Below are 12,909 nucleotides of genomic sequence, written 5' to 3' on the forward strand. Positions count from 1 at the left end.
GTTAGTAAGGCATCATTTGGTTCCATGTTTAATTCTCAGATCTCACCAGAAAACCTCTGAGGTAACTGTGTTTCATGAAGATGGCTGTGAATGATTCCTTACTCTAGATGTAGGCTCTCTTTTAGAACCTTAGTACATGCACTATCCTAAGTGGCTGAAGTTAAGTTTTCCTATGGTGCTTGACAACTGAACTATCCATGTAGATTTTGTAGAGGAGAACATACCTGCAAACTGGTGTGGCTTCCATGTTCACGATTTAAGTTAGGAGTCAACCTCTTGGATTTTCCCAAGATGTTCTACCATTAAAATAGTGCCATTCACTTCCTAGGTGGGATCATCTTGTGCCCCTGACACATTGTCAGGGGTGGTGAGAGCAACATGCCCCTCACCTGTGCCAGCTCCCCTTCTCTCCCAAAGAACTCCCCCTCTGCTGGGCCTTAGGTTGAGGGGAGGGGGCCCTGCTTCTGTGCTTTGTGAAGGCCCATGACCGACAGCAGGCCTGCTTCTTCCGTCTCTGGGTCCTGGCCTGGGTAGGATTCCAGATTATTTCTTTGGACCGTCTGTGGCCTGCTGATCCACTTTGGACCACTCACTGCCTCCACTGATCAGAAACTCTTCCCGGGAGCAGAGTGCCAAAGCCAAGAGAAGCCCTTGTTCCCTGTCTGGTGCGTGAAGGACAGTGCTCGTGGGCAAGGTCCTCTTTCTGATGGAACTGGACAGAACCTAGGACTTGTCCTCCACAGTGAGTGATGTTGGGGCTGACCCTCTTGTTTAAGTTTATCTCGGGATTGGTAACTGCCATGTTTCTTATTGGGTTGGAGCCTTTTACATTTGGTACTGGCAGTCCGCGGATTTTCAGGATTGTATATAGGGGGCGACATTATAAAGCAATGAAACAAGCCAAGTAATTTTATTAAGCTATGCCATATGAATGCACTAACCACCACCACAAAACTCCAGGTCTCCTGGTGTAAGAGGGTCCCTTCTCATCCCCACTTAGGCAAGCCTCATCATACCATGCTGCTCCAAGACCAGCAAGGGCTCTCTCAGAAACAAGTGGTCTTACGCAGGCTGACGCTGCTAACGTCTGTCCCGTGTGTGTCTGTCCTTGTTGCCACAGTGTACCCCTCGAGTGAAACCTCTGGTTTCCTGAAGCTTTTACTTCTCTGCAGAGGCTGTGCTAACTCTAGCCATGTGCCAGAAGCCAGAGGGTCGGGACAGTGGGCAGCTGCTCTTTCTATATACTGCAGTTGTGAAAGTTGGCCCACCAGCAGCATTCTATTTCTGCCTGGTTGTGTGGATGGGGTTGATGTAGGAAACTGTTCTATTTTTTAAAAATAGCTAAATTTCCGGTTATGTTTTGGATAATTCTATTCCAGGGTAGTCAGATCTATTTGAAAAAACCAGTATCATTCTGATGTACCATGATGTAAGATTCTCGAGTTGTTCAAGGAAGTATTTATGTCAGGTTGTAAGGAGGCAAGCCCGTAAATTCTCTTTATGTGAGCAAAAGCACAAGAGTGTGGCGACTCAGTGGCCAGGATTTTTGATGCATCTTAGAGGGTTAGGGAAGAGAAACCCTAACTATAATCTTCTTTCAAAAAGCAAGTCTTGAAAATTGGGGTTTTCTTCCTTAGTGCCAGCTAAGTATCTACCGTGACACCCCCCCCCCCCGTCCATTTACCTAAGCTTATGGCTGCATGCATTTTCAAGGGAACAGTACAAACTGTTTAGCGGCAACATGTGTTTCTGTAACACGAATTATGGCAAGTGATGTAGTCAGAGCTTTTTCTAAAAAGCCTTTAGATGGGCTACTGCACTGGTAGCTGAGACCCTTTGAGGGCTATTTGGAGGGATAAAGAGCAACTGCATTCAGGCCATGTTCATAAATAAGGACATTTTATTTATATAATATATAAATACATAAATAATGACGTTAAGGTACTTAGAATAAAATAGCATCCAGCAACGAAGAGAATGGGATTCCCTGTGGACACTGGACTAAGCAGTGTTTATAGTGAAAAGATGATCTTCACAGAGTTCCCTAAATTTAAATGAAGTTGGCTGGGTGCAGAGTCTGTGTCAGGGGGTGTATTTTAAAATAATCTAGAGGGGCGCCTGGGTGGCTCAGTGGGTTGAGCCTCTGCCTTTGGCTCGGGTCATGGTCTCAGGGTCCTGGGATCGAGCCCCGCGTCGGGCTCTCTGCTCAGCGGGGAGCCTGCTTCCTCCTTTCTCTCTGCCTGCCTCTCTGCCTACTTGTGCTCTCTCTCGCTCTCTGTCAAGTAAATAAATTTAAAAAAAAATAAACTAATCTAGAATTCTCTAGGCAGACATTTCCTTTGACTTCACGGTGACGTTACAAAGAGAGAGAATCTACTGTAACATCTGCTTATGTTTACCCAGATTCTCTTGTCCTCCAAGGACTGCATGTGTAATTGAACCTTGTATCACAAGCTCTGCGGGGACTGCTTATAGGAACAGTCCTATGGGCTCCAACCTTGTTCTGGTGCCCATCGGAGGTTTGTTGAATAGCTTAGAAGTGACCTTTTTAATCTGACATTACAAATGTGAAAGCAGGGACTACTTACCCCAAAATACATAATAAACCTCACACAATGTTGTGAGGAATCATTTTAAATGTTATTTTGATATGAAAGTTCTTTTGAAAGTTTTTTTTAAAATTTATTTACTTATTTTAATAAACATATAATGTATTTTTATCCCCAGGGGTACAGGTCTGTGAATCGCCAGGTTTACACCTTTCACAGCACTCATCATAGCCCATACCCTCCCCAATGTCCATATCCCCACCACCCTCTCCGTTCCCCCCTCCCCCCAGCAACCCTCAGTCTGTTTTTTGAGATTGAGTCTTTTATGGTTTGTCTCCCTCCTGATCCCATCTTCTTTCATTTTTTCTTTTCCTACCTGCCCCCAGCCCCCCCACATTGCATCTCCACTTCCTCATATCAAAGAGATCATATGATAGTTGTCTTTCTCCGATTGACTTATTTCGCTAAGCATAATACCCTCTAGTTCCATCCACATCGTCACAAATGGCAAGATTTCATGTCTTTTGATGGCTGCATAGTATTCCATTGTGTATATGTACCACCTCTTCTTTATCCATTCATCTGTTGATGGACATCTAGGTTCTTTCCATAGTTTGGCTATTGTGGACATTGCTGCTATAAATGTTCGGGTGCATGTGCTCCTTCGGAGCACCACGTTTGTATCTTTAGGATATATACCCAGTAGTGCAATTGCTGGGTCATAGGGTAGCTCTATTTTCAGTTTTTTGAGGAACCTCCACACTCTTTTCCAGAGTGGTTGCACCAGCTTGCATTCCCACCAGCAGTGTAGGAGGGTTCCCCTCTCTCCGCATCCTCGCCAGCATCTGTCATTTCCTGACTTGTTAATTTTAGCCATTCTGACTGGTGTGAGGTGGTATCTCCTTGTGGTTTTGATTTGTATTTCCCTGATGCCGAGTGATGTGGAGCATTTTTTCATGTGTCTGTTGGCCATCTGGATGTCTTCTTTGCAGAAATGTCTGTTCATGTCCTCTGCCCATTTCTTGATTGGATTATTTGTTCTTTGGGTGTTGAGTTGGATAAGCTCTTTATAGATTTTGGATACTAGCCCTTTATCTGATATGTCGTTTGCAAATATCTTCTCCCATTCTGTCAGTTGTCTTTTGGTTTTGTGAACTGTTTCCTTTGCTGTGCAAAAGCTTTTGATCTTGATGAAGTCCCAGTAGTTCATTTTTGCCCTTGCTTCTGTTGCCTTTGGAAGAAGTTGCTGCGGTTGAGGTCAAAGAGGTTGCTGCCTGTGTTCTCCTCAAGGATTTCGATGGATTCCTTTCTCACATTGAGGTCCTTCATCCATTTAGAGTCTATTTTCGTGTGTGGTGTAAGGAAATGGTCCAATTTCATTTTTCTGCATGTGGCTGTCCATTTTCCCAGCACCACTTGTTGAAGAGGCTGTCTTTTATCCATTGGACATTCCTTCCTGCTTTGTTGAAGATTAGTTGACCGTAGAGTTGAGGGCCTATTTCTGGGCTCTCTATTCTGTACCATTGATCTATATGTCTGTTTTTGTGCCAGTACCATACTGTCTTGATGATGACAGCTTTGTAATAGAGCTTGAAGTCTGGAATTGTGATGCCACCGACTTTGGCTTTCTTTTTCAATATTCCTTTAGCTATTCGAGGTCTTTTCTGGTTCCATATAAATTTTAGGATTATTTGTTCTACTGTTCTATTTGTTCTGTTGTTCTATTTCTTTTAAAAAAAATGGATGAGATTTTGATAGGGATTGCATTAAATGTGTAGAATAGACATTTTCACAATATTTGTTCTTCCAATCCATGAGCATGGAATATTTTTCCATTTCTTTGTGTCTTCCTCAATTTCTTTCATGAGTACTTTATAGTTTTCTGAGTATAGATTCTTTGTCTCTTTGGTTAGATTTATTCCTAGGTATCTTATGGTTTTGGGTGCAATTGTAAATGGGACTGACTCCTCAATTTCTCTTTCTTCTGTCTTGTTGTTAGTGTAATGAAATGCGACGGATTTCCGTGCATTGACTTTATATCCTGCCACGTTACTGAATTCCTGTACAAGTTCTAGCAGTTTTGGAGTGGAGCCTTTTGGGTTTTCCACATATAGTATCATATCATCTGCAAAGAGTGATAGTTTGACTTTTTCTTTGCCAATTTGGATCCCTTTAATTTCTTTTTGTTGTCTGATTGCTGAGGCTAGGACTTCTAGTACTATGCTGAACAGCAGTGGTGATAACGGACATCCCTGCCGTGTTCCTGACCTTAGCGGAAAAGCTTTCAGTTTTTCTCCATTGAGAACGATATTTGCAGTGGGTTTTTCATAGATGGCTTTGATAATATTGAGGTATGTGCCCTCGATCCCTACACTTTGAAGAGTTTTAATCAGGAAGGGATGCTGCACTTTGTCAAATGCTTTTTCAGCATCTATTGAGAGTATCCTATGGTTCTTATTCTTTCATTCTTTCTTTTATTAATGTATTGTATCACAATGATGGATTTGCGGATGTTGAACCAACCTTGCAGCCCTGGAATAAATCCCACTCGGTCGTGGTGAATAATCCTTTTAATGTACTGTTGGATCCTATTGGCCAATATTTTGGTGAGAATTTTCGCATCTGTGTTCATCAAGGATATTGGTCTGTAATTCTCTTTTTTGGTGGGATCCTTGTCTGGTTTTGGGATCAAGGTGATGCTGGCCTCATAGAATGAGTTTGGAAGTTTTCCTTCCATTTCTACTTTTTGGAAGAGTTTCAGGAGAATAGGAATTAATTCTTCTTTAAATGTTTGGTAGAATTCCCCTGGGAAGCCGTCTGGTCCTGGACTTTTGTTTGTTTGGAGATTTTTGATGACTGTTTCAATCTCCTTACTGGTGATGGGTCTGTTCAGGTGATCTATTTCTTCCTGGTTCAGTTGTGGTAGTTTATATGTCTCTAGAAATGTATCCATTTCTTCCAGGTTGTCAAATTTGTTGGCGTAGAGTTGCTCGTAGTATGTTCTTATAATTGTTTGTATTTCTTTGGTGTTGGTTGTGATCTCTCCTCTTTCATTCATGATTTTATTTATTTGGGTCCTTTCCCTTTTCTTTTTGATAAGTCTGGCCAGGGGTTTGTCAATCTTATTAATTCTTTCAAAGAACCAGCTCCTAGTTTTGTTGATTTGTTCTATTGTTTTTTTAGTTTCTATTTCATTGATTTCTGCTCTGATCTTTATGATTTCTCTTCTCCTGCTGGGTTTAGGCTTTCTTTGTTGTTCTCTCTCCAGCTCCTTTAGGTGTAGGGTTAGGTTGTGTATTTGAGACCTTTGTTTCTTGAGAAATGCTTGTACCGCTATATATTTTCCTCTCAGGACTGCCTTTGTTGTGTCCCACAGATTTTGAACCGTTGTGTTTTCATTATCATTGGTTTCCATGAATTTTTTCAATTCTTCTTTAATTTCCTGGTTGACCCATTCATTTTTTAGAAGGATGCTGTTTAGTCTCCATGTATTTGCGTTCTTTGCAAATTTCCCCTTGTGATTGAGTTCTAGCTTCAGAGCATTGTGGTCTGTAAATATGCAGGGAATGATCTCAATCTTTTGATACCGGTTGAGACCTGATGTCCCTCCTTGGAGCAGACTTTTAAAAGTCCCGATTTTGTGCTCCGTTGCTCTGCAGCTTGCCGGGAGCCGGCCCCTCCCCCCGCGGTCTGTCTTCCTGTCACTTTGGATTCACTTCTCCACAGGTCCTACCTTTCAGAAAGTGATTGATTTTCTGTTTCTAGAATTGTTGCTCTTCTTCTCTTCGATTTCCCGTTGGATTTGTAGGTGTTCACAATGGTTAGATAAGCTATCTAGCTGAACTCCTGCTACCCGATGTCGTCTCAGCCTGCTTCTTCTCCGCCATATTGACTCCTCCCCTCTTTTCAAACTCTTAACTTTGGCACACAGTCCCCAGAAACAGTCGTTCTCTCAACCCTGGCATACCTCCTTCAGAAAAGAAAAAGCACCACTAACATTTTACTTTGTATATATTTAATGCTGTAAAAAATATGTGTGTATAAATGTAAATATACCTGCAAGCAAGGAGGGTTAGGAGACATAAATGTGTGGCAGGGATTGTGGAGAACATATTGTATCCTAAAGAGGAAACTTCTATCAGTATCCGCTATGACTTAAAATGTAGCTCGACTGCAAATTCCAGACAGTAAATTTTCCATATTTTCTTTTTATGGGGATTATCCAGCTTATTAAGTGGAAAGTAAAGCCTAGGAAAGAAGAAACAGGTTTCAAGCACAGAAGGCCAACCAGGGTTAGTCTTAGTCCCCCTCCTGTGCCTCAGCTGGCACATACAAGTGGAAGGGCTTGGTAACATCTGGGATGGCCAATGCTGGGGCACTCAGTAAGGCTGTTTGTAATTCCCAAAATGCTCCTTCTGCCTCTGCTGTCCACTCTACCATAGTAAGTCCTACCTTAGCCAGTTCGTAGAGAGGTCGCGCCATCTCCACGAACCGTGGTATCCACAGCTTGCAGTAGCCCACCGTCCCAAGGAACTCCCTTATGGAGACCAAAGCCTAAATAAGTGGCGTGGCTCTGACAGAGCTGTGTTTTTATTGCTGAAACCCGATACCCTTTTCCCTGCAGAGTCTCTAAGAGAGCTCTCGTCCCCCGCAAGCAAGACCCATAGTCCTCAATGGCTATTTCTACTATTCCCACTAACTCAGTCCTCCTTCAAGCACGAGAGAACTAGAATTCTAGAGAACTTCCAGACTCAGGAACGAATTTCCAGATAGGGAAGAAGTTTCCCTGGAATAATAATCTTCAGTTAACTAAAAAATATATATATTTCCCAGTTTAGTCACTAGAAAGTCATTTTTAAATGGGAGACTATTGATTTTTTTAAAGCTGTCTTCAATGATGCTTACTGTGTCCTCTAACTTCTGCCCTAGATCTAAGTGTGTCAGTCACCTTTAAACTAGCTAAAGCCTTCCTCGAGGATGCTTTCCTTTCTGGCCTAGAATGTGGTAGGTGGTCGGTCATCAGTAGATGAACACATTCGGTGGACCTGCCCTAGTCAGGGTAACTGAGCAGACTCCTCCTCCACTTGCAAGGGGAGGGATTTATCACCACACTCTAGATCTGATTAGAATACATTTCAGCTCCTATGACACAGTCCTATGGCATGGACTTTTGAGGATAATGCCACAGTGGTTCTCAAGAATAGCCCTATATTTTACATAATGAAGAATGGGGGACTTGAGGATTTCTTGGTTTCTATAAATTGAGGGTAGGAGTGCCATTCTGCCTTACACAGATCTTGGAGCTTAAGCCTTTTCTACTGGATTATATCAGAGCCATACCTGTTATTTTGTACAAAAGATGTGTGGAACCAAAAGAAAAATGGGCAGTTTATAGTCATAGTATTTATGGGCAGGTTATATGTCATAGTATGTCATAGTATTCAGGCAGATCTTAAAATTTTTAAAAAAGTTAATTTTCATGGTAAAAATGATACTAAAAACTAATTCCAAAGGGATTACAATTCCTTCCTTTCTGTATATGTTGAACAATTACACACACAACATTAGACACACAGCACTTAACAGTCTATAACCTTCTGCTCACGACACACACCATTAGACACACAGCACTTAACGGTCTATAACCTTCCGCTCACGACACAAAGGAGACTTTAAGAAATGGCTTTTTCTTGGGGCGCCTGGGTGGCTCAGTGGGTTGGGCCACTGCCTTCGGCTCAGGTCATGATCTCAGGGTCCTGGGATCGAGCCCCGCATCGGGCTCCTTGCTCAGTGGGGAGTCTGCTTCTCTCTCTGCCTCTGCCTGCCTCTCTGCCTGCTTGTGCTCTCTGTCTCTCTCTCTGTCAAGTAAATAAATGAAATCTTAAAAAAAAAAAAAGAAAAAAAAAAGAAATGGCTTTTTCTTGCCATCCCTATCAAAATTTAAGGAAATGTAGTTTTTTCTATATACATTAGACAATAGTCCTCCAACCTAGTTTACATCGTGCTGACCAGAGACCGATGCCAGTTTATGTCTAAAGACCTCATCCTTTTCTACAAGGAGTAGCTACATTGATAATTGACTGTCAGTATTAATGATAAGAATACCCACACATGAGAGAGTTTTCATCTCATGGCCCTTGAAAATCACAAAATTAAGCAACACTGCCCGGGCCAGTACTTCTGGTAGTGGAGCTCCTGCTTAGGACCACTGACTGAGCGAGCGTGCTGACCGGCTTCAGGGATCAAAGGGTAGCCGTCCGGTATGGGAACAATCGAGGTCACTTGCTTCCACACACATACCATTTCACTATCGAACAGATTCTCCCATAACGGGGAGCAAGCAGGGGGTGAAGGAGGGCACAAACTTGAACTTGATCAACATTGTTAGTTGTTGGCAGTTCTGCTTGATGATTTTAATAGGGAAACAAAACCACTGAGGCTTAGAAATCTGTTACATAAAGAGTAACACTTGTACACTTTGTGACTTCTCAGCAGAAGTTACACACTCATGTTCAGAGTAATGACAATGGCAAACATTCTCATTTTTCATAAGGTAAATATTAGATTCAAGATACTATTTAGGGGGTCTGGGTGGCTCAGTGGGTTAAGCCTCTGTCTTCGGCTCAGGTCATGATCCCAGGATCCTGGGATCCAGCCCCGCGTCGGGCTCTCTGCTCAGTGGGGAGCCTGCTTCCTCCTTTCTCTCTCTCTGCCTGTTTCTCTGCCTACTTGTGATCTCTGTCAAATAAATCTTAAAAAAAAATACTATTTAACACGAATTATGTATCAGTTCAAAGGAAAGTTGGATCTCCCTCATTGTAAAGTACTTTATAAACTATGGGGAGCAGTGTGTTTTAAAGATACAAAACAAAAGTGTGATCACCACTCTACAGTAAACATACCTTGGTTTTTTCCTTATCTGAGAATATATGCAAGTTCTATAGAATTTAGAAAAAATGAGCAAGGGGCGCCTGGCTGGCTCAGTGGGTTAAAGCCTCTGCCTTCGGCTCAGGTCATGATCCCAGGGTCCTGGGATCGAGCGCCACATAGGGCTCTCTGCTCAGCGGGGTGCCTGCTTCCCCACCTGTCTCTGTCTACTTGTGATCTCTGTCAAATAAATAAAATGTTGTTAAAAAATGAGCAAACATCTCTTCTGTTCTTTTTAAAAATTTTGTTATAGACCGGCCTTGTTTTTCTCCCCCTCCCTGGCTAGGGGTTGACATCTCTGATCCTGTTCCTTGCCAGGAATTGTAGCAAAGGAAAGCCTAAATCAGAATCATTCAAAAGGCCAGACGAGAATACTGGCATAGGTTGGTTCTGGATGACTCACCGATGAAGAGAAAAACTGCACTTTCACGTCATCATACAGAGGTGGGCAGTTGGACAGATGGATTGTCACGCTGCCTGTTTCAGCATCATGAAGGATCTGTGAATGATCACATGGAACTCAGGACTGTAACCCTAGCTAATGGGTGGATAAACAGTGAGGTTCAGTTTGCTTATCGCGGCTTCCTGGATTTATCAAGTACACTTGGTCTCAGAGTGCAGTCATTACACATACAAATAAATGTGAATCATTATTTCTATTAAGTTGCAATACTGTTTACATTGTTAAAAGGCCAACATGTTTGGAGGGTATGGTACTGCACTGCTGAAAAGTGAAATACTCCGTTTTCTATCAGAATTTAAATGTCACCGTTGAACGTGTGTCATTTGATTTGCAGATGCTGGGACACACTAAGAAGCTCAGTTTTAAAGTTGGCATTCACATTCAAAAAACAGTATGTAATTGGTCATGTTTTATTAAAAAGGCGTTTGCTGATGGTGTCATAGGCTTTGTCCGTAGCCAACTACTGGATGGAGTGACCACAGGTTGGCCAAGTTTCTGGAATGAAGGACTTTGGGGCTATCCTGAGTATTTCTTTGTTACTGATTGGCCCTTGCATAACAGTGGTACCCACACTAAGGAGAGTCTGTGTGAAATACCAAAGAAGGTGCAGACTCAGGTGATGCTTCAGGGAGCTATAGACATAAGAAACAATGGTAGAATGGCATGAATTACACGTCAAGCTGGATAAGGAAGACTGTGTGGTTGTGTGTTTTGGGGAGCTTAATGAGAAGCATAGAATAAGAAAGTTTCACAGAGGAGCAGAAAAGGAGTTGTGTGTGGAAGGATTTGTGCACACGAGGAGCACTGAAAGAGAATGCCGTGCAGACTGGGTGGTGTGGCGGAGGGGGAGGAAAGACATCGAACACATGAAACAGAAATGAGAGTGTTGTGTCCCAAGGGCCAGAAGGCACCCGGTCTACTTGGAATGGAGTCTGCAGGTCAAGTTCCTGATGGAAATAAGCTCAGGTCTCAGGTATGATAGGGAAATATCTTAAAGGTTCAAGAGCCAGGAAATAAGAAAAATTGTGGAAGCATGGGGGCGGGGCAATTCCTATGCGACAAAGTGGCCTGACAGTTATCGCTTATACCACTTAGTTAGTGATTATAGCTCACAAAGCAACTTCACATATATTATCTAACCTAGTCCTCACAACCCTGGAGATGTGGTCTTTATTTTGCAGATATACTGAGCCAAAGATACTGACTGGCTTTGACTACAGGCCCAGAGTGCATTCTTTTTCTGCTCCACTTACTGCTTTTCAAGTAGGAGCAGAGAAATACCTGCATATTGCCGGTCTCTCGACACTGTATAGTATGAAGAGGAGGGAAAGGTAGGGAGACCACTGTGGAAATCCAGGCATGAGCAAATGGGGTGCTGGACTGGGCCGTGACGATGGGAACAGAAAGGAACGGAGAGAGTGAGGAGAGATTCCAAAGGTGAAATCAATAGGAAGTGGTGACTGGATGTGGGGGCACGGCCAGGAGAGACTCAAGGATTCTACATCGTAAGGCCTCAGTGAGAGAATTCTGGTGTCACTTGCAGAAGCAGAGGAAAAGCTCATCTGACAAATCTGGATTGACAAACACAGTTCCGTCGTTGGGGCAGAAACTGTCTAGGTAGGTGTCCTGCACCTACCACGTGGTGGGTACTCATAAGCCTGTGCAGAGCGGATGGAAGAGAAAAAAAAAAAATAGTTTACAGCAGGAGAATGGATGAGCAGAACCAAGAGTAGAGTATGGGCAGCGATAAGAAACAGAAGTCAAGGATCAAGTCTGGGCGCGTGCCTTCCGTGGGACAAAGGGGAAGGAGTGGTGGTGGTGAAGTAATAGGAGAAGAGAGACAGACCTGGAGAGAGAATTTTGAGGGTGTATATTTCTTAAGACCCGCGAAAGCTTCTTCTTGCTTTAGGGTAGTCGAAGGCACTTCAACATTTAAGAAAACAGACTACCAGGTCCCATCGCTTAGGGGAAAGAGGTATATGTGTCCCCCTTCCAACCACTCTTGCGTTACTTCTCACAGTGCAGTCCCATAGGACAGCGGAGGTAGAGTCACTTGGGACACTGCTAACACTTAACATGCTGGTTTGACATTGGGATTTGAAACAAACACCAGAATTTCCAGTTTGCATGCTGTCTCTTACCCGACAGTTTTTGGAAGCAGAACAGAAAAGGACGATCTGGCTCTGCATTATTATTTGTACTTTTAGATCACTCCCATTGCCTTTTCCAACACCTGAAGGAAATAAAGTTAGGCTCGTTAGAACAAAGAGCAAAATGTCTCACCGATTAACATTATGGATTAAAGAGAAAATTAGGACAGCTAACAGTGTGTCAATAGTGAATCATTTGGGTCTTGCTTGGATTCCGTCTTTAAGAGACAAAGCTTTAAGCCCAACTTTGGCTCCTAAAGCACAATTGATAAGGCTGGAGGGGGGGAATAAAAAGACACATAGTTTAGCTTCTAAGACAGAATTTCATCTCTTCACCTTTCTAGAAAAAAATCAGGTAGGTAACTTGCCACCTTTCCTGCTAATGTGTTGCTTACTTCAGACATCCCACAATGGGTCTTAAATAGTCCAATTTCCTCTTACCCTCATCTGGAGTTAGATATTAGACAGCTGCATCCAAACATTCCGGTGGCATTCACGATACATCTATAGACAAATGGTTTCTTGCTCTCTGTTCAATTCAGATGACCCCTTTTTTTTAGTAGTTCTTAAAGGCTGGTTTCTCAAGCCTCCAATTAATTCTTACTGCTTTTCTTTTAACCAGGAATGTCACAAATATGCATAGAAGTAAAGGTACAGAAGTAAAAAAAAATATTCTAACAGAGTCATATGTTAATCATTCTTGATGTTCAGATTCTATTTGCACCGTATGAACACATTATTCATTTGTATTAAGCATCATCATGTCTGAGCCTTACTTCTCCATCCCATCCCATCCCATCCCATTCCAGTTGCAGAACTC

This window comes from Martes martes, assembly GCF_963455335.1.
Source record: "Martes martes genome assembly, chromosome: 3".
In the NCBI taxonomy this organism is placed as follows: Eukaryota; Metazoa; Chordata; class Mammalia; order Carnivora; family Mustelidae; genus Martes; species Martes martes.